The 23,291-nt window shown below is 33.4% G+C and overlaps 1 protein-coding gene across 8 annotated transcripts in view; it reads right to left on the minus strand.

Annotated features, from left to right (window-relative positions):
- Positions 1-23,291, minus strand: part of LOC129941922 (heterogeneous nuclear ribonucleoprotein L) — a 537,346-nt gene that overhangs the window by 369,978 nt on the left and 144,077 nt on the right. The gene's annotated exons all lie outside the window — the stretch shown is intronic.

The raw sequence follows: 23,291 nt of genomic DNA on the forward strand, positions 1-23,291 counted from the left end.
AAGTATGTGAGGAGACTTTTTAAAATAAAATGCTTCAATTTCAAATTTCACTCTTTGAAAACAAACTTTCCTTTAAAAAAGCAGCAAGGCATTAACATTTAAAAAGTTTTAAGTCCAGATTATCTGCTTTTGGTATACTTTTTTATCTTGGAAGGGAGAAGGAAAAAATGTTTCCAAGAAATATTCTAATTTTTAGTTTTTAAATATTGTTGGAATTCATTATTTTATTGAATAGATTTTTGAAATTTTGGTTTTCACAATTGTTTACTTTCCATGGGTTTTCAACAGGGACGCTACAAAGTAGCGCGACAGGAACAGCAAACGACGCATTATTTCTTGCCGCTCTTTTGACATTTCTCTTCAGTTAGCTTTGCTATTGCATGATGGGAGTATATACGAGCCAACAACTAGTCGAAAACATCAAAATTTACTACCGAAATTCGGAGTCAGTGACCCCGACGTTAAGAGCGCTATGTCCAATTGACGGTCGTCATAATCGTGCTAGCAGATCAACAATTGAGCGTCTAGTGGAAAATTTGAATCCACAGGCACTGTACAAAATTTGTCCGTGTCAGTGAGATGAAGAAGTACCCGTAGGGTCGAGAATATTGCTGCCGCAGAAGCTTCAGCTTCAGTTGCAGAAATCCCAAATATGTCTCTCACGCGTTATTCTTAAGCGTTGGGAATCTCTGTGATGTCGTTGTGGCGAATTTTGCGAAAAGATTTTGGCCTACATCCTTACAAAATTAAAACAAGAATTGAAGCCTCTTGATAAGTGAAAATGATCCAGACTTTGATTGAAAAGTCTTCTGCAGCGATGATTCTCATTTCTCGCTGAATTGTACATCAATAAACAAAATGTGGGGTATTGGTCAGGCAATAATTCACACGTTTTCCATGAGTAATCATTGTATCCCAAAAAAATTACGGTACCGCCGGCACGTTACTCGGATCGGTACCATTCAATGATAACCTAATATTTTTGGCCCCAATAAGATGATATGGACTTGGAGAATATGTGGTTCGAACAGGACGGCGCGGCGCCACAAGCCTTACAGCGAATGTCACAATCAATATATTGGAAACAAAGTTTGGAGAACGTGTTACCTCAAGAAATGGTCCAGTCGATTGGCCGCTTCGGTCGTGCAATTTGACGCCGTTAGACTATTTCGTGTGGAGCTACGTCAAGTCGTTGGCCTATGCCAACAAGATAGCGACGATTGATGAACTTCGTACGAATATTGAACGTAACATTTCAGCAGTATCGGCCGCTTTATGCTTGAAAACCGTCAAACATTGGGTTCAGCGTCTGGACTTCTGCAAGCATGCCCGTGGTGGCCATGCAAAAGAAATATAGTTCCATACATAATAGCATCGAATGTACTTTCAGAGGAATAAAGAATTTCATTGATTTCCAAAACCGTTTTTATTTTATTTAAGAAAAAAATGTTTGTAGCGCTCTTTTTGAAAAACCCGATATTTGTATAAAAAACTGATACCTAACACTGTTCGGAAAATGAAATTTTTAAACCTTCTCTGTAAACATGTACCTATCTCATAAATTTCCCCTATTAGTTACATTAGAGGTTTAAAAGATGTGCCCATTTAAAAATTTTCCAGACACCGAAAAACGATGTTTTTAAGGCTAAGATAAAACCAAATACATTTCTTAACAAGAAATCAACAAATATATGTCTTCAAGAAACAGTTTAAATCATTTTAATAGATTAATTAGGTTTTTTTAAATTTTCACTAGACTCTTTATGAAGTTTTTAGAAACTAGGAATTTGATGCCTGCAAAAACACGTCTTGAAGTAAATTTTTAGTTCTGTTTTCGAATCCAAACTTCGACTTTAAATATCTGCCCAAATTTTAAAAATGCACGTTAAGAACATTATTATTTTTAATAAAATTTCTATAACTTGATGTGACAGACTTGTTAAGAGGACGAATTCGTGAAGAAACAATAATTATTTTAAAACCGTTTTGGATTGTTTGTGTTGAACACCGTTTTTTTATCATATTGGTTAAGAAAAATTAAATCTAGCAACTTATGAAGGTTTTTCGAAAACCTTATGATATACTAAATAAATAAATAAATAAATTGGGTGGCGCAACAATCCGTTATGAACCAGCGCCTAGTGACTTACAACTCGCAACCATTCCTGTGTGCGAGAACTGTTGTCAGGAATGGAAGGGACCTACAATTTTAGGCCGAATCCGAACGGCTAATTTGAGTTTAAAATGGAGAAATACTACGGAAAAGCGACGCCCAAAAAGTATGACTACTGAAAGAACTGACAGAAAAATTGTTCAGTTTGCAAAACAGAACCCTTCTATAAGCTCTATGGAAATAAGAAATGGTCTTCGACTGTCTGTTAGCGCTGTCACAATACGACACGTCTTTTAGAAGCGAAGTTGCCAGACCGACTCTAAGTAAGGTACCATTCTTGACGAAAAGGCATGTGAAGAATGGAGCTTGCCAAAGAGAATGGCCAAAAGAGAAATGGAGGAATGTTCTGTGGAGTGATGAAAGGAAAGTGGTCCTTTTGGATTCAAGGGGCGTCGAGAATATGTGAGAAGACCCCAAAATGCAGCAAACGATCCACGCTACATTATAAATCCAGAGAAGCATGGTAGAGGAAAAATTATGGGCTTGCACTTCATTCTACGGGTGTCGGGCATATTTATCCCATCGGGGGTATAATGGATACAACCGAGAATGTGAAAACTCTCTAGAAAATTATTATACCCCATGCTGAAAAGCAAATGCCATTGGTTTGGGTATACCAACGAAACAACGACCCTTAGCATACGTCAAAAAAGGCAAAATCATGGTTTTGCGCAGAAGAAAATATCCGTTATGGAGTGGCCCGCTCAAACCCCATCCAAAATTTGTGGGGGGATGTTAAGAACCTTCCACAATGCGACTACTCATGGGTGGTATCTGCATCGAGGAGATTGAACAACTATCAGTCCTAGGTATGTGCATCACAAACCACTTGTTGTGGAGTGATCACATATTTGACATCACCAAAAATGCTGCTAAGTGTTTAGGTTTCCTCCGACAATGCAAGAAGTTTTTTACCCCTTCTGATCTGGCTATAATTTACTAAGCTTTTATCTGTCCAAAACTCGAGTATAAAATGATAGGAAAATGGTTGTCTCACTGAGACATTTGCTTCTCTTTGAACACCGCCTAAAAGTTTCATGCTTGTCATTGTGTTATCGTTATTTTTATAAATGCTCTATCGAAATAGCCAGTTGCATTCCTCCCCTTAAATAATTCAACCGTAATACCCCTACTTCTAGGAATGCCCATCAATTTACCCTTGAGCCAAACTGCGGACGTACTGTAAGTACGAAGATTATTTCTTTAGCCGCACTACACGAATGTGGAATGCTTTACCAGGCTCAATATTTCCCACTTATTACAATGTGCTGGCATTCAAAACCAATGAGCATCGGTTTCTTCTTTCTAATCCTATCGTCCTTTCCTAATAGCTAGCACTGTGTTTTATCGTTATAAGGGTATTCATTACCCCTTTAGTGCGCGCACAATATAAAAACAAAGTTTATAACTTAGGTGTTATAGTTTTTCTTACATCTTACGTTATAGACCTAGTACTTTGCTATGCACTGCTATTTTTATGAACATATGTTTAAAAAACGGTTTTTACTGTGACAAAGCCGGTAAAAAATTGATAATTCTTATTTTCTGTTATTATGAATAAAATATTTTAGTTTGTTATTAGATGTTTAATGACGTACATATATTATAACGTTGATATTTTTGTTTTATTTGCTATTTTTATGAACACAACTGTAAAGTAATTACAGACTTAGATATCCAACACCAGTTTTATTTACAAAATGTATGCATCCGAAAAGAAAACAAATTTTTAAAAGCAATCAGGCCTATCACGAAAACTGTTCTGAACTTTTTTTTCGTGGTAAAACAGAATATCTCAAAAACCTGTCGTAAAAGTGATTTTGGAGTCGTAGTTACATTATTAATCCATTACAACCTATCGAAATAGTATAATTTTATTGTCAACAACTAGATCAGGAACAAGCCATTAAACAGTTAAAAAAAGGGTTTGCCCACTGAAAACTTGCGGTTTTCGGCCTTGTCTCATATGCTGTATGGGCTGCACACTGACGAAGGCTTACGCAGAAAAAAAGCATTTAAAAAATGTATTAAAACGTATATGCCTTATGGTTTTGGTAGAGCTTCAACTAATTGTTCAACAAGTTTTTTAACTGGGGTTTTCCTTAAACATAATAATGGATGTTTATTTTATTGTTAAGAACAAAGTTTCTCATTAACAATGAAAAATGATATCAGTGAAAAGGCTGCCACGGTAACTACATATTTTTTGAAAGTAGCTTCAATAAATTCACGAATTCCATCATAAAGAAGGAATTACTTGTAGAGTATAGGTCTATACAATATACCCAAAGAAATGTGTTAAATTTCGGTTAACAACTCTTTCGGAAATAATACGGTCTTAAAACGGGTATTGTTCCAGTTTTAGAAATTGCCTACATTTTACTTTATAAATATTAAAAGATGACAACTCTCTAGCAAATCTTGTCTTGATGCCTATGGGCATTATGATTCTAGACAATTATGTTAAGGCATAAATGGCCTATTACCCGTTTGAAGAAAACAGCCAACTTTGAATACTTTATTGTTCAATAAGCATCTCCCATATAGCTGTCGGTGCTATTAACCAATTCAACCATTAACTTGTCACCATCAGTAGGTACCTTCTTATTACCTCCAAGATTTCCCTAACCATAGCCAATAGCTTGATGTCTAATATATAATGACATCAATTCCGGTTCGGTAACTTAAAAAATTCAATTCAATTATCTTCCAAACAAAAATATTAAAAAAAAAACAGATTCCTATTCTTAAAAGTTGCACATTATCGTAATGGCTTGACAGTTTCAAGTCAAAATATCATCACAGAATTAAGAATACAACAAAAATAAGTCTGAAAAAGTTATATTTAAAGTTTTCTGTGCGTCTGTTCTTCTTTTTTGTTTCTGCTTCCGTAAGCATTTGGTCATTAATTCAATAGATCACACACAATGGGCGCCTTGCCTGATGCCCGATGCCTTCACTTATTTAGCGCTTAGCTTAGCTTATATAGCTTGGCTTTCCTCGCGTTGACTATACTTATAAGATATAACTTCCATGATGTGATATTTAATGGCATTTTGTGTGACTTCTCCCCAGTCTGGACTGGAATTGGATCTGTTAGATGTTCTAAAAACTTAATCGTCCAATTATCAAATGCTTTCAAATAGTCATATAGACGATATGGATATACTTATGCCGTCTTATAAGCAAGGCACAGACAGAGCGATGATGATGGTGGAACAATATCTATTTGGCTTCAGCTTCTGCTACTTTTTCGCTACACCGTGTTCTTATTTTCACTTGAAAAAAATATTTTCTATGATATTTTTCTCTTTTTCGTTTTTCTATTTTATGTTCTTAAAGTTGGTCGTCTTGAATGTTATTTACCGCCATCGAAACTTCCCCAGCCATGCCATGCGCCATACCCTATATCCACTATATGAAGGCATACTTTTGAGGGTGATTTTCCAGCAATTAACTTCATTAATGGTTTGAGCACAATTTATTCAAGACACTAAGTCTTATATATAAAAATTTTTTTGTGTACCTCTGTTAAGACATATTTCTTTTCGAGAATTTAAAGTAAAAATTAAAATTAGGCTGACTTTTGTGGTAAACTTTTCTACCTTATTTTGACAAACAAAAAGATACCCAACAACATGTTGCAGCAACATGTTTTTATGGGATACTTTCAAAAATAATTACTCGAGATTGCTTCAACTTCTTCTCTGATGGCGAAGGGTGTGAAGTTATATGAACTTTTTTTCGTATTATTTTGCTGACTTGTTTTTCTTGAGGGTAGGGATGCATTAAGTATTAGGGCTACAGCCCTTACCACATCACCGCACCATCACCGGGCTAAATGGTTCTTAACTTTTTTCTGTCTTACAAAACAGAAAACAGAGCGTGTAAAACCATGTGAATATAAACAAAAAGAAAATAAGTTCATCACATCACTTTTAAGGAGTATAGGACTTTCGTCGGTGGAGGAGAGAAGACGAAGATGGAGAAGGCGGTAAATGATGATACACAAGGGTGAGAAAAAGGAGTAGAGGGTGTTTTGTTTTTTTTTTTCAGTTTTGAAAAGAAATAAACCAAACCACACGTTAAAGGAAAGTTCCCTAGTTTGCCCTAGTTAAAGGCAAGAGTCCCTATTTATGTGTATAGTAGAGTATCTAGTAGCTGGAGCTAGCTACCTTAGTTATAGGGTAAAATTATACACCAAGGGGCTATACTTCTGCACCTAGTTAAATGAATAGGTGGTGTTTTTTTTTATTTTAGTTTAGTTTCTTTTGTTTTTGTTTCAAACACTAGATGGTACGTGTTTGCTTTAAAGTTGTTCTTCTGGAAGAACAGAAAACTCATAGAACCCTGTAACAGTAACAGTAACTAAACATAAAATTAGTTCTCGGCCACCACCAACGGGTGTTTTTGTGTTTTGTATTAATTTTCTTTCAGTATTTTGTTGTTTTTTCTTTCAAATCAGAAAGATAGAAGGGTTATAAATTAACTTTGAAGTTGCACAGAAAGACGAAGGGAAAGAAAGAGAGACAGAGATAAAAAAACACCCTTTTCTATACCCTGAAGGATAAACGTTGTTGCAGTAATGAAAGATTGAAGGTAGAATGATAAAACAGGAGTTTTTGAGGTTAGGTATATACCTTCTAGTTCGTTATAAAACCCACCTACTTACTTACTTATATTGAAAAGAAGCTAAGGGCATTTTTGGAGGTTAAGTTAAGTTTAAAAAAGAAAAAAAAAAAAAACAACAATTTGAAGTTGAGTTGAGATAAAGTGGATCAAAAATGTTTATACATTGAACATAAATATAAATTAAAATAAAGAGTTCATTTAGAGCTAAGAGCATCAAAGGTTCGTACGTTTTTCTAAGTAAAAGTTATGAGGTTATACGGTCTGAAGGGTTTATAGAGGAAAATTATTATAGAGCCATTTTGGATTATCCTAGAAAAGAACATTTTTCAAATATAAGGAAAAGATTGTTTTAATGGAAAAATATTATGAAACATCATCTTTTATAAATTAATTTCAGACCTCTCAAAATTATGGGGAAATAGTACTAAGTTTTAAGTATGCATAAACATGTTGAAAGTTTTGAGTTCTGGGAAGAATTGACGACTTGGCGCAAATTTACAGCAATATTTATTATTAAAATTATTTAAGAATTACGCAAAGACTTTTGTTTAACTCAAGAAATACAACGAAAACTTTTACAGATCTTTCAAACTTAAGTTTAACAGTTTAGGAACAATTTATTTATTTTACATCTTATCGTTGGAGTGTTTCTTACTCTGAAATAATGTATGTCTCTTGAAAAAAAAAAGGACGCAAATTTGAATCTTTTGAAAATGGGAACATATATTTGTAAGTGATAAAAATCAAATTGACTAACTTTTCAATAAAAAAAATGACAAACACCTTGACACTTAGTCATTCAAAAAGGGGAGCATTTTAATTTAGTAAATAAGTTTCCTGTTTAACCAGGAATTAGCACGATTTTGGTTTGAGGCTGTTTTATAGATACAAGCGTTTGATCTCCCTGCCAGGTGACTAGAATAAGAATCTTCTTAAATATTATTTCGTTACTAAGTCTCCCTTGTCTGGCTCTCAGATTGAACCAAATATAACAAATAAGATGTCAAAAGAAAGAGACAGATTGTTTAACTTGTACTTTTATGGAATATAAATGTTAAGTATACATTTTTGTATCATTCTAAAAATACTGGGAAAATCATAAATCAAAAGAAATGGTTTGTGTATTTGAACGCACTCATCAAATACAAAAACCATTTCATCGTTATTTAGTTTCCCGGTATTTAGTTTGTTTTTAGTATGAGTTGTTGGGATGAGCTAACTCATGAACCGTTTGGACAGTTGTGCCACGAAGATGAAGTCAACGCAGATCATCCCTCACAGACACCTCATTCCTGAAGTAGTAACTCATGCCAAGAAAAATGTAATACTGGGAGTTATTTTTTAAGATTAATGGTTTGTACATTTATTTTTCATGTATAAGTATTGGGAAAATCTGGAAAGAAGAAATCAACCTAGTCTAATGATTGAGGATGAATGATTTTTCAGAAAAATGGAATGTGGTAGCTATAAAGGCACAACGAAGTTCCGGGTAAGTGAAAAGCTACTAGATTTAGCAAAACCTAAAGATAGTAAGTGAAAGCTTAATTTGTGGGTTCTGCTGACAGCTCTTGTTACAAGACTCAATCAGCGCTGGAAACGGAAGTTTTGATATAATAAACTCGTTAAACATATGTATTGCAAGAAAAAACATTTTATAACGGATTTATATAAACAACATCGGGGACTCTAAAGCCATTTCGTGACATTCAGGAAGAAGATCAGATATTTAATTTTTATCTCAGAAAGTTCACTAAGATCATCTTTAAGGAACACCCTTCTTAAGGTTGGAATTATAGAACTGACCAGGGCTGGATATTTATAGACATCTCTCTTTCATGTTGGTCTTTGCCAGCTACAGCTCTGCTATCAGCCAGTGCCCAGTACATATTGCAGTGACTCTGGATTTATCATTCCTAAGTCTTCATAAAATTTTGATAAAACTGTTCTTGTTATAGGAAGGCCATATCTTCCTGGATATAGTACAGTTCGTTAGACTGTTCCACCTGCGATGTTGGAAAAATTGTTTGCCCTTCATGACTCTAAGAGAAATATTTATCCTTTAAGTGAGCTATGAAAGGCCAATCCTTGCCGGCACAAGTCATCAGCCTTTTCATTTCCATCAATGCCACTATGACTTGGAATTCAAATAAGAGTGACACGGAGGTTGATGTTGAGGCTGGAGAGTTCATCCCGACATTGTTGGACTACTTTAGAGGATGTTGTGACCGAATTGATAACTATAACAGTCGTCTTTCCGTCATTCAGTGCAGACAGCCTTGTTTCAGTTTTGCTTTTAATTTGATTTGAATATTTTGAAGGATTTCCTTGTTACTAGTAATTGAGTTTAAAATCAGGTAGCCGAAAAGACGAGAAGATTCCTGACCCAACTTCGCCCCCCCCCCCCCCGCCCTTCAACCGAAAATAAAGATAGTGATTTCAAGGGCTATCTTAATCATGCCTTCCTTCCAATACTTTCTGGTAAGAAAAATGACTTTAAAAAATGAACTAAGGTTCAAGGGTAGTCAATATTCGCTGGAATCAGTTCATTAGTGTTGCTATGCCCATAGGATCTGTGAAACCAACAGTTTGATTCTTAGAATTAGCACTTTTCAAAGCAAAACTTAGTATGTTGGTCTACTGGTAGGGGGTGCAGAAAAACATTAAAGATGTCTATTGGGCAGGATCGAAGAGCCCCTGTATTGCCGACACTCGCTACTTTTTGGTATTTTTTTTCAAGGTTCATTAACTTTGTCTTAAGTACTAAATAACTTTGTATTCTTAAAGGAACAAAACCCAAATAAAAATATTCTTTCAATTATGGAAAAAAAAATTATTTTCCAAAAAATGATGGATATGTCAGAATTGTACATTCTTTAAGGTCTAAAATGTTCGGGTCTTAGTTTATATGTATATCTAAATTTTAAACGGACATTTTAAACATTTTTTTCTATTTTCTTAAAGATGCCTTTGACCAAAATTTATTCAGAGAATTTTAGCTTCTCATAATAACTTTAAAATTTTCAAAAAATTGAGGTCCTTTTACAATATTTAAGCACTAATGAGTTTTTGAAAATTATTTAAAAGATTTAAAACCTGATTTTTGGGAAAATAATAAGAAATTAATGCTGTCGATATTAATAGAATATGTTTGTATTCTAAGTTTGATTAGTTTTAATATTAAAAACTTGCAAAACCGGATCGTTTCGGAAGTAAGAAAAATTGCATAAGGATTTGACGTTACAAGTTTTCGTATGGAATGTGGGGAAATTTTAAGCATACATTTTTTTTTAATTTACGTGAATTTAAAGCACTTTGGATTTAAAATTTAAAAAAATCGTTGAATTCATTAAAATTTTCATTAATTTAGGGAAATTAAACATTTAGTTAAATGCATAAATTAGAGTCGGTTTTTTATATTTTATTTAACCTTCAACTATACTAATGGTGCTTTTTTCTCGACTAAACAAAATCAGGTATTAATGTTGCATTTAAATTAACAGATTCATTTCACTTCACCTGCTTCTATATTTTTACCTTAACTAATTATTCTCATAACACTGCATGCACCACCAATAATAAATGTAAACAAAACTCAACGCACAAATCCCTTCGTGGTACTTAAATTTATACAAAACGTGGAGGGTAACTTTTATCAAGGTTTTCACAGGGTGATTCTCTCTTTTCCTTTTCCTATTTCTATTTATGAACATTTTGTATGTTATATTTTCAAACTAAAGAGATGCGGTTTTAATGTTTAAAAAATGAATTGAAGATATATGCAAACATTAATTTTTGAAAGATTGATTGAAAAAGAAGCTTTTACCTTCTTGGAATTTAATTAAACTTCTAAGATGCAATATCTTGTTAGTGTTATAGTTTTAAACTAGAGTCACCCTATAAAGCATTTCTGGTAATTAACTTTAAACAAGAAATACAAAAAAACCATTGGCGTGAGTTTATGCTCCCTAAAGTCTCATAAAATCAGAAGAACCCTTAACTTCCTAGAAACTTCTTGCTGCGGTTGGTGATTTTTATGTTAATTTAATGGTAACTAGAAATCATGGATGATGAAAGAAAACTTAACTGATAGTAGAATTGTTGACTAATTTCCTCCGAAATTTTAATGCATTACCTGCAAGGAAAATTCTTGGTTTATAAAAACTGAAGGGCAACGCAATTATTTTTACCACCAATAAATCATGTATTTAAATATCCACCAACAAATTCACCCTCTTTCCCCCATTTTATGAATAAATGTGACGTAGAAATAATAAAAAAAAGTTTGTTTATTTGATATAAACAAAAAGTAAAAAAGTAGAAGAAAGAAGAGAATAATAAGAAGAGAAGATGGAGGAAGTCAAATATGTAACCAAATATAAAAACAATAATAAAATATTTAAAGCTTTGTGGATTGTAGGTGTACCTACACATTTTATGGTTGCGGAAATTCAATTTGAAAATTGCTTAACTCAACCAAAATCATATAACAATAAATTTGTTTATACAGCTGGAGTCACAAAAATAACACCACTGAAACATCGTGAACTTTATCAAATGAAAGAACTGATTTTATACTTCGAAAAAACTGAATCAAATCGATCCAGTGCACTTTTGTATGCATAAAATGAACAACAGTTCGTCAATTTGATAAAATTCTCGTAAATCATTCATCAATTTGTTTCATCAATATTCAGAAAAAATGTTCTCTTAAATTGTTTATCATATTGATCACAGCACTCATAAATATAATGAAAATTTTAGAACAGTTTTCTCACATCATTGATAAATTCATTTATGAAATATTTTCAATTTTATAAAATATACATCAATATGATGAAAAATGTTTCCAATATTATGCTTAAATTAGCAATATTGATAATCGCATTCATCAATGTGATAATAAATGTCATCAATATGATGACATGTTTTCTTAAATATTATGACTCGCACCATATTGATGATCAAATTTATCAATATGATGATTAATTTCATCAATATTATGAATACATTGTTTTAATATGATGCCTAATTTAGAAATAAAACATGAACTAAATTTTATGAAAACGTTTATAGCTATGGTGAATAGGTTCGTCAATATGATGCTCAAAATGTGAAGAAGTTTTTCACTTTTATATGAAGAATTTACTCATCAATGTTATGAACTAATTGATAAAAAATCATTCATGTGCATGATGAATGTGTTCGTCAATATGATGACTAAATTATTCATTAATATGATAGTTGTTTTCATCAATATGATGAATGTTAAAGAATGCAGTCGTCAATATGATAACAAAGTTTACAAAAGTGTTGAATAATCTTCAATTTCATAAATGTGAAGAATTGAATTGTCAAAATTATGAATTATATGATGATTGATTTCATCACTTTGACGAATATCATATATGTTAAGAAATTAATCATGAATATGAGATTGGATTCGTCATTATGATGAACAATCAGTAAAATTGACATGAAAAGTCTTGAAGAGCTGATGCAAATTCCTTTTCAAACATTTGTATGGAATTGGTGGTTAAAAAGTTGATGAAACATGATTCTTCATATTGAAGAACCGTTAATTGAGCAAATTTTTTGTTTCATCAAATTTCGTCATCAATAATATGAAAAGTACACCCATATGAAAGAGTTTTCAGTTGATGAACACCATTCGTCAATATGATGACGGTTATCAGCTTCCCATAGGAAGTTATTGTAATGGGTCCAATTTGTCAAATTGAAAATTTTGACATTTATTGACGTTTCAAGGTCCCTAGAGCCGAAATAAAAGCTTTTTCAAAAGATGTCTGTGAGTGCGTGTATGCGTCCGTACGTTCGACGTTTTTTCGTCGTCCATAGCTCAAGAACTAGAAGAGATATCGACTTCAAATACATTTTGTTATACAGATATTGATGCGGAAAGATGCAGAAATGGCTCTCAAGAAAATTGCGTGGGTGATTTTTTTTTTACCATAGCAGTTTAAAAAAAGGTTTACATTATGGTTAACCCTAAATATCTTACGAACCATTTACGCTAGAGACTTGAATTAAATTTTATATCATATATTGTAACGTGAAACCAAACCAGTATATTTTTGGAAAAAAATCCAATTACCGGTTTTTTTTTTAAATTAAAAAAACTGAAACAAAATGTTGTCACCTTGAAAATTATACGAATAAAAACTGATTTTATCTCCAAAACAATTTTGTACAACGAAAAATAACGTTTTTAACATCTGGTAAAATTTTAAGAACAATCAAATTGACAGTTGTTTTTATAAAAAATAATAATCAAGAAAAGAAAAAACATTACTCAAAGTTGGTAAAAATTGAATTTCGACTCAAATATCTTTTGAAAACTTTGAGATTATGACTTAAAACATTTTCGCTTATAAGAAATGTTGTTTTCAATATTCGAAAAAAATTTGAGAGGATCGAATTGACAGTTTTTCTTACAAAAAATAAAAAATTAATAAAAGTTGGTAAAAATTGATTTTCGACTCAAATATCTTTTCAAAACTTTGGGATATTGTCATTAAACTACTTTTATCTTTTAAAAAATATTGCTGTCAACATTCAGTAAAGTTTTGAGAAAAATCTAATTGACAGTTTTTTTAACCCCTTCGTGTTGGGTTAAAAAAACTGTCAACTAGACAAACTTTTAAGCAAGACAAATAGACAGACGGGATGGGAAGTTATCAGTGTGGGTCGCATCCCAGTTTTTTTTTTGTCAGTTTTCTTATCAATTAGCTTCTAGGCCCTTTTGCTTATTATTACTGGTCGCCAAGATTCTGTTTCTGACAATTAAATTGTTTCGATATCCTGAATTCAAATCACACAACGTTTTTCATTTACTAATCTTGAGAATTCGGAAGGGTTTACAAATATATTTGAAATGCTCTTTATTTTCTATAAAAAAAATGGTAAGACTCTTTTGTGAGGAATTTCCAAACTGTTGACATCTAACAACAGGAATAATTCTCAGCAATCGGGTTAAAGTCCGGCGATAGTCAAGGCTTACAATAGCATCAACTTTGTTATCTAGAAACAATTGTTGGCTTGTTTGCTGGGATAATTGAAGTCTATTTCGTTTTGAAAGGCTTTCTTCAATGGAATCTTGTCAGAAGCATATGGCAACATCTTATCCTCCAATATCTAAAGAAAAAGATGCCCTAAACTGTTATGTAGAAAACTAATTTATTAAGTAATATCTTTGTTGTGTTTGGATCAGGTGGCACGCACACGTGGAAAGTGTCCCCACTCAACTTGGAGAACGAAACTGGAGAAATCTAGCTAGAGACCGATCTAGATGAAGAAGTTTGTTGGGTGAAGCCCTAGTTCACACAGGACTGTAGCGCCACCTTAACTAACTGAACTAACTAACTGTTATGTTTAAAAATAAGTTCGAATTTTGGAGACTTTCTAAGGTATAAGCATGAACTCCTTCTACAATTTCGGTTACATTTATTCACAAAGTATTTGCTATTTTTTGACCCCAACTGTATGTATAAAATTACAACATTGAATCAATACAACAACACATCAAAACAACAATAAGAATTCGAATTTTTGGGGGAAATAATACCCAAAAAGCAAAATCGAAATCAAGACAAAACAAATCAATTATATCCTCTTATTGTTCTTTAAGAAGGTCGTACAGTGTTGATTTCTTTTTGACAATTATTTTATTTAAATAAAATTCATTGAAATTGTAAATTGGATTCATGTCGAAAATGTAAGATTTATTTAGAATGTGGCGGAACTATATGTATTCACGTAGACGTAGGTATGCTCGTCAAGAACTCGTATCTTGTGAATGCAGATTGAAAATAAATATACACCCAGGAAGAATAATAATAAGAAGAAAAATAACAAAATTGAGGTGAAAGATACAACTACTGATGAGATACTCGAACTCAATGATAATGGTGACCATCTTACATTGTTAAGTTCTCAGAATGCTTCTTTCGAATTTTATTATTTTTTTCGAAATATCTTTTACAAATAAGAAGTGGGATCCTAAGAAAATAATTTTAAAGCAAATGATACTGAAATAATTTATATTTCTTGCAAATCTTATAAAGGGTGTTTTATTGGTGGTTTCTATCTATAATTTGACAGCAGTTTAGACTGTGATGATAAATCTGTTCAATGGCATTTTATCAAGACATTAACGTTAGAACAACACTTCTAAATTGTGGAAAATTTACTGTTGATGAAGTTCATAGAACACTTCGTCCATTTTAATATTTAAAGTTCTTAAGATAAAAAAAAATTCCAGCAGGAAGAGAGGAAATGTAAAATGAAAAGTTTAAAAATTAATATGGCCTAAAACTTTTTTCTAGTGATTCCATCTGTCACTTTTATAATAAAAAAAGACAATTAAGTGTAACTTCCTGAAACATGGTCACCCCCGTTACTAAGGAGTTCATTTCTTGTTTTTTTTTTGTTCAAAAAGAAGAATACGACAATTTGCAAATAACAAAATATAACTTGCCCCTTGTTTTCGTATATGAGGTATATACTGTCAAATTCGTATTTCGAATTCAGGGAAAAATAAGCTGATACATTGATATTGATATAGAAGGTACCTCTTTCTAGATATCTTATACCAAGGCCAACGTACTCACTCGTACCTATACCAATGTTCAATTTTGCATTTTATTTATTTGATTTGTATTCATTTACAGTTACAATTGAATAAGAATTTGTATATTTTTGCTTACTAAGGGTTTTATTGTTTATATTTGGGGGGACAAAAGCTTAATAATTGTAATGAGGCCAATTCTTGAAAATGATTTATTTTTGGTAAAATCTTTGTTTATTTTATATGGATGTAGGTTCAATTTTGCATTCCCTAAGTTAAGGGAAGGGTGATTTAGGATACTTCTTTTAAAAAGCTTGAGAATATTCTCATGTAGTGAGGTAAGGTATATTTATTGTAGGTCTTGAAGGAAGAGTGATGATGGAGAATAAAATTTTCGAACTGAAAACAACAAACATATTTTTGTCTACGCATCAGTACAACAGATAACCAAGATTCTCTGCATGAATTACCTGGTTAAATAAGAAGACCTAGGTCTTCAAAAACCTTAAAGGATTGATGGTGTAGCTAAAAACCATAATGACCTCGAAGGTTAAGAATTTGCTCGAAATGATGCACTAAGATGATGATCATCGTCTGGCTTCTTACAGCTTTATCTGAATCTTTTAAAGTCACTTGCTTAAAGAATATGGAAAACCTTCAGAGTTATGAGTCTGCACCAAGTAAGGTCACGGGTACCGTTCAATTTTCTCTTGATTCACAATTGTTTGGTTTATATGTAATCTTAGATTTTTAATCAGTATTGACTATTCAATGGTTGATTTTCAACTTAAAACCAAGTCAAATTTTTGTAACTCATCTCTCAAACTTTCATACACTTATTTGTCTGATCCATCTGAAAGTATTTCAACTGAATCAGGAACCGAAAAATCGTTGATCATATAAATAATGGAGTTCCACAAGGCTTGGTGCAAGGTCCGTTGTTATTTTCTTTAAATAAAATGCGTTTATCTTAATATTATTGGAGTTCCCCAAGGTTAAGTCCCGGGTCCATTGTTATTTTCTTTTTATATTTTAGAAGTCATCTTTATAATAGTTAAGTCCATTTTATATTTCTCGAGCGATGTTAAAATCAACGAAGACTTTAAAAATATTGTAGAACTTATAACTTGATGTTTAAACCAAGAAGTCTACGTTATCTGCTCAAAATTAAAATAACCCATGTAAAACTTGTCAATCGAATGAAAATGTAACAAAATGACTAAGGGCACTACATCGCTAGAAGATGCTTCTTGGTTGAAGACTCAGACTGTTAAACACCGCTTAGAGTATTGGTAAGTTAATAGAAAAAACATGTACTCGAATATATCAATTATGAAGGCATCTTTATAGATGATTTGACAGTTAGAAGATAAAATAAAGGCGTAGGAAAGACATGACATTTTTTTCTGCTATTGACGAATATTTTTCTGAGATTTTGGTAGGGTTGATAACTCTATTACATGATCAATAAAATTTTTAATACTTCCAAAGCATTGGCAGTGTTCTGTATAAAATCGTTGGATATAACAGCACCATTTCGAAATCAGTGGTTTTTCATAACCTTTTACTAAATCAAGAACCGAAAAGTCGTTTAACATAATAATAATGGAGTTCCACAAGGCTTGGTGCTTGGTCCATTGTTATTTTCTTTAAATAAAATTCGTTTATCTTACTAATATTGGAGTTCCCCGAGGTTTAGTCCTGCGTCCATTGTCATTTTCTTTTTATATTTCTTTCTTTCTGGAAGTCATCTTTATAAAAGTTAAGTCCACTTGTTCCCTGACGATGTTATTAATTATATTTCTGGAGCGTGGGAGAAGATCGAAATGTTTGAGCAAAAAAGACTTTAAAAACATTTATTTGATGTTTAAACCATAGAAGTCTATGTTATCTGCTCGGAATGATATTAAACCCTGTAAAACATTTCAATCGCATAAAAATGTACAAGGTTAACTAAGGATACTAAAATTCTAGAAGATGCAGCTTGATTGAAGTCTCGGCCTGTTAAGCAATGCTTTCATTATTGGTAAGTTAATAGAAAAAAAAAACATACACTCGAACATATCAAGGCATCTTTATAGATGATTTGACAATTAGAAGACCAAATTAAGATGTAGGAAAGATGTGCCATTTTTTTCTTGCTATTGACGAATATTCTTCCACTAAGCCTTTGGTAAGGTTGACAGCTCTATTATAGGATCAACATTTTTAACAATTCCAAGCATTTCTGTAATATTTGGAAATCTTCTTTATAAAAACGATGGAAATAACATCACCATTCCGAAACCTCTTAGTTTTCATGAACGTCTTAGATATCACCTGTTAAACCAATCAAGCTTAAATAAGCATAGGTTAACATAGAAACAATCCAAAAGGTGATTTATAAAAGCTGAGATTGAAAAAATCAACCTAACAATACTCTGTTAGGTACGAGAAAATTTCGTGCGCTAACTCTCAGAAGTTCTAAATTCCAATATAGCTGAATTTTGGACAAAGATTTTGAACTAAGAAGTCAACATTTAACACTTTTTTCGAACGTTCAAAAAACAATTAAAAAGGGTTTTAGGAATGTAGAAGACCGATTTTAGAAAATATTGTCAATTTTTGTAACGTGACATAAAGAAAGACAAACACTAAATCGATATAAAATGACGCTTTGAGATATTTTTGAAGTTCATTTAAGAACGATTTAGGGAAGCTTCATTAGATTAATTCTAGAAAACAGATAAAGATTAGAATCGCTTAGTAAGGCGGACAGTATCGACATCATGCTTCGATTCAAAAAGAGCTTTAAGACTAGCAAAAAAGACCTTACAGAAAGGTTGACGTAAATGCTTACATTAAAGTAAGCGAATTAAATGAGTTTTTGATCGAGTTCTTGAAATAATCGAAAAATGTAAAACTACCTTTAATTATTTTTTTGGCGCTTAGTTTTATTGAAAATAAATAATCTCTGAAAGGCTTCTCAAGTTACAACAATGTAGAAACCTACGGAAATGGATACACAACAGATTCCATGGAGCTATAAAAAAGAAAGAAAAACCAAGCTCCACATTGCCAGTCAAGAAAGTCTTTCAAATTCAAGACCAAACAAAACCAAACCTTCGAGGCATTATGAATTTATGCAAAAGCACTTGCTTTGAAAGACTGGAAGCAGTATATGCTCACAATCGTTAAGGACAAAAAGCATCCGTATCTCAGTCTGAGTACTTGAGCTCATAAATGCCTCTTCACAAAAACAACAAAGTTTTTATTTTCAAACTTTAGTTTCATACCCTTAAAAACAAAAGCTGCCTTCACATAATAAAAAAAAACTGCATCCTTTAATATAACTGCATTAAGGGAATTCACAATACAAAACTTTTTCCACCATCACCCTCAATAAAACAAAAAAAAAAAACAACACATTCAGACACAACAAAAACAAAAATTCAACGAAAAACTTTAAAATGTCTCCAAAATAAAATACAACAACAAAAAAAACATAAACTTAAAGAAAATCTTCATATGTAAATCCAAAACAAATCTGCATTATCCTCAAAGCCAAAAGAAATTGTATAAATTTCGACGCGAATGCCTAGAGTACATAGGATAAGACCGTTTTCCATCTCATACACAGTATAAAACTGCTCTCCATAAACATATCCTTACGTAGAAAACTTTGCATTATATATGCTTCGTTTTTTTTTGTCTCCTTAAACGCGCCTAGCAAGCCTAGCGAAGCCTTTTTATTTTCAAATCAGATGTCGTCTTTTCGCATATATCCTTTAAATGGATTCAAGAAGGAATAAAAACAACAAAACTCTCTTCGTCCTTCCTTATCCTTATCCATATATCCATATCCTTATCCCTCAAACATACACCCCCGCTATGCACTCACTTCAAACTTTCATGAATTTTGCATGAATTTTAAGCGGAGAAAAAAAAGGAAGAAAACTTCAAACTACTCTTGTATAGCGGTAAAAGTTCACTGTACGGCACATCGGCATATGCCAGGACGAATTTTGCATACAAGAGTCTTCTTTTTCTCCACATGAAGCCTCACATTAAATTCAAAGTGAAGCTAGGTATAAGTTAAGCATTTTCAAAAACAAAAAAAATATTTCATAAAATGCCACCTCTAGTTTAAAAAAGTTAACCACGTCTTCAATCTATAGCAAAGGACGATGAAGACGAAACGACGACGACGAAGGTTCAAGATGATTTTGGTTCTTCTATGTTCACTTCCCGGTTAAACAGTTAAAATGAAAGCTATCGAAAAAAATCGCAGGAAGCAAAACAAAGGTATGCCGTTAAATTTTCTAAAAACACTCGGCGCCGCGTCTCAAGTATACTTTGGATCCTGGAAAAGCTTCTATATACCCACATTACCGTTACCGTTCGGTGGAATGTAAATATTTTCCGTTCAAACGCAGCGCATGTAAAGTTACCTACAGCATCATCAGCAGTTCGATTGAATTTTTAGAACCACAAAAGGTGCAAACCACCGTTTATTTTTTCACATTTATTTTTTTTGGTTATGATCCTGGAGCTCCGTGACATACGAGTCAACCCTAAATGCAGCGCATACATATATGCAATTCTCCATATCAATGGAAAGGGAACCTTAAACCCTCACCTATTGGAAGGTATAGGACAATTTTATGATACGTATGAAGGTACCTACGAGGTTTCAAAGTTTAAATTGAAAATGTGCAAAAGTAAAAAAAAAAATAAGAACTTTTTTTCTTGTTGAAATTTATGGCATACAGCTGGAATTACTGTGCAAAATGACATTAATCAAATTGGAGAAATTTAATATGAAGCCAAATGGAGTGGCGCCCGGGTGAGGAATATACTATACCGAGTATACAAGTACACATATCTTTACCTGAAGGTGAAGTTGCTGATAGGGTATATAATATGTCTAGAGATTGTGGTTCTTTACCTGAGGGCGGTTGACATTACTTTTCAAAAACTCGATATACCTATTTACGAATAGGCAATGTGAGTGAAGTAAGCTCCAACGAAGCGATTAATTGATTTCAACAATGCAAGCAAGCTATATGTAATATAGAAGTTCTTATTGATTAAATTGTGTAGAATTCGAAGCGGAACGGTTTTGTGGCTTGTAATGTAATTAAGTATAGGGGAGTTTCATATTATAATCATTTTGTTCCTTGATGTATTCTATACAAGTAGTATCACACTTACAGAACCACAAGATATATAACCAATTGGGGAGAGATTAGGTTTCTATACCAAACTTACATGGACTTGAGACGATAATTGACAAGACAATGTCAAAAGTTGACAACTTCTGATTGAAGCAACAAAGGAAAGAAATATTATTTTTATTTTGTTTCGATACCGACATTTCAAGAACTATGCGTAACTTGAAGAGAAAAAATAAAAACTTTGCATCTTTGAAGACTCATCCGTATGTACAGGAAAGGTATTTCAGCGTCTTAAAATTTAGTCAAGATTAGAGAGGCCTAAAACATGGAAGTTTAGACCAACACGTTTTTAAAATATTTCGCCTTTAAAAATAATAACATCGATTCAAACAGGAATACCAGAAGGTTGAATTGTAGGACCTGAGCTTTTTTTTTTATAGATTCAAGATGGATTTGCTTGTTGAAATATTCATTTTGATGCTTCTTTTGGTCAATGGACTAATTTCACATCTCTAAGAGTGGTCTTTATTCATCAAATTAAGGTAAACAAAAATTTACGATGCGATATAACAAGATTTCTTTGATACCGTTTTAGTGGTTTAACTAGAAGTTATTGAGTATCAAAAATATTACAAACTAGAGAGTCAAAAAAATGTGAGTCAGCTTCTTTGCTTGTTTTTACCAAAATTTAGAAAACATTTTCGATACAACAATTACATATTTTTAAGTTAATTTGAGCGTAAGTTTTTCACAATAGGATTTAATCATCAAAATATAAATAAATCAAAGCTGAAGATTGATTTCTGTAAAATTCTTAGCACGCATGCGATGGTCACAGTTTTAAAAAGTATATGTACTTGTTTTTGATAAACGCAAAAATTTGTAGAAAGGGAAGAAGACATACCATAAGGCTCTGTTTAAAGACGTGAACTTTATTTTTTTTATTTTGCAAGTAGAGTATATGGTGGTGAAAATCGTATCGTCACCTCTTAGTGGTGCCCGCTGGATAGCCGAAAGGTGAACTAACGACGAACGTTGGATCCATCGGATCTAGAGCTGTGTCACTTGAGTTACCATCTCAGCAAGTAGGAGCAAAAGAGCAGATATAGCTCTGAAGAACCAGCTCTAACGATCTCAGTCATGCGCAGGCCTCATAAGCCGGCCATGAAAGGAAATTTTAAAGTGTGATGAAAACACGGCCACGCAAAGCAGGGCAGCTACTCACCATAGCGTTTAGTAGCACCAGATTTACTCGCCCACATATTTATAAAGGTACTTGGTGGTCCCCAGATGATCGAACATGCAACAAAATCGATCATATTGCTATTGACGGAAGACACTCTTCTAGCATACTTGGCGTTCGTACGTACATATGAGCCAACATAGATTCCGGCCACTACCTAGTTGGTGCTAAACTGCGCGTACGAATATCCATGGCGAACAACAATCTCAAGGAGAAGAATCAACGTTGAAAGACTGCAGCAGAAGGCGACCACCAATGCCTTTGCAGACCGAATATCCCTAGAGCTAGCGAAAAAACCCTACAACGGACGAGATGTGCCCAGAGGCCCACTGGCAGCTTTGCAAACAATTCATCAAGAATGCTGCAAAAGAGGACTAGGTTGACTCCGAATGTGCTCAGGCAAACAAGCCAAAACGGAGGCATACAGCAAAAGGGAACACGATCTTTCCGCCAGCTCTACGTCCACAAGAGAAGGGATGATAACCACTTGCTTAGAAGAAAGAAAAAAGCCAATTAGCAGCGTGAAGCCGAGGAGATCCAGAGATGTTTTAACAGGAAACAGGTGCGGAGCTTTATAGAAGTCAAAAAGAAAACAACGGGATGCACTAGCCGCCCTGGAGCATGCAAAGATAAGGAGGGGAATAATGCAGTCGAGACGCAGTCAATGCTAAAAATCTGGAGAGATCATTTTAACCAACTGCTTGATGGTGATGAAGTGAACGATTCCGCCAGCAAGCAGCCACTTCAAATCCATTGGCGATCTAGAGTTTCACCCACCCGACCAGCGGCCGGTGATGACGGTCTGTAGGCGGAGCTTTTTAAGTACGCTGGAGCAGATCTGGTAGGGAGCATGCACTAGATAGTTACTAAAATTTGGTCGGAAGAAAGCATGCCCGACGAGTGGAACTTAAGCACTATCTGCCCGATCCATAAAAAAGGTGACTACTTTCTCTGCGCCTACTACAAAGGCATTAGCCTTTAAAACATCGCATACAAGACCTTCAAAAATGGGGTGGCGCAACAGTCCGTTGTGAACCAGGGCCTAGTGACTTATAACTCTCAACCATTCCTGTGTGCGAGTACTGTTGTCAGGAATGGAAGGGACCTACAATTTAAGGCCGAATCCGAACGGCTAGTTTGAGAAAGCACTTTTTCATGACAAGAATTACTCTTGAAGGATTTGTCAATTCCTCGCAAGAGGCAGTACCCGCGAAATTAATTTTTTTAAGTTAAGCTGTCACAGGCAGGGATTGAACCCAAGACCCCTTGCATGACAGTCCAACGCACTAACCATCATGCCACGAGTACTACGCATACAAGACCTTGTCCAGCCTATTATGTGAACGCCTGAAGCCATTTCCTGGCGAACTAATTGGCCTTTACCAGTGTGGCTTCAGGCCTGGAAAATCTACCATCGTCTAAATTTGTACTCTACGCCAAATCCTGTAAAAGACCCGAGAACATACATACATCAAAACACACCATCTTTTCATCGATTTTAAA

This window comes from Eupeodes corollae, chromosome 1 (genome assembly GCF_945859685.1).
Source record: "Eupeodes corollae chromosome 1, idEupCoro1.1, whole genome shotgun sequence".
Taxonomy (NCBI): Eukaryota; Metazoa; Arthropoda; class Insecta; order Diptera; family Syrphidae; genus Eupeodes; species Eupeodes corollae.